Source organism: Asparagus officinalis, chromosome 3 (assembly GCF_001876935.1).
Source record: "Asparagus officinalis chromosome 3, Aspof.V1, whole genome shotgun sequence".
Lineage (NCBI taxonomy): Eukaryota > Viridiplantae > Streptophyta > Magnoliopsida > Asparagales > Asparagaceae > Asparagus > Asparagus officinalis.
In genome coordinates, this window is record NC_033796.1 from 19,231,916 (window position 1) to 19,232,250 (window position 335).

The following is a 335-nucleotide window of genomic DNA, read 5'->3' on the forward strand; positions in this document are numbered from 1 at the left end:
TTAAATTTGTCCCCGAAGGTTTCAGTCAACGATAGTACGAATCTGTTACGTGTCTGGTCCAGGGGAAACCAGTACGTCATTGAAAATCCAACGCCAGAACGACGGTTTTGCTCTTTGGAACGGCTGGATGATTAACACGTGGCTGCACCGTAGCTGGCTGGCTACGTATGTTGCATGCATGAAGTTGTGATTTACGTACGCGATTCTGTATACTGTACCCCGCGTGCAAGGCACGTGGTCGGAACTTTAGAAAAATAAGCAGAGGTTTGTTGAGTAATTGACCATTTAAGATTTGATATTTACTGAAACATGAAATTTATTACTTTTAGGACTAA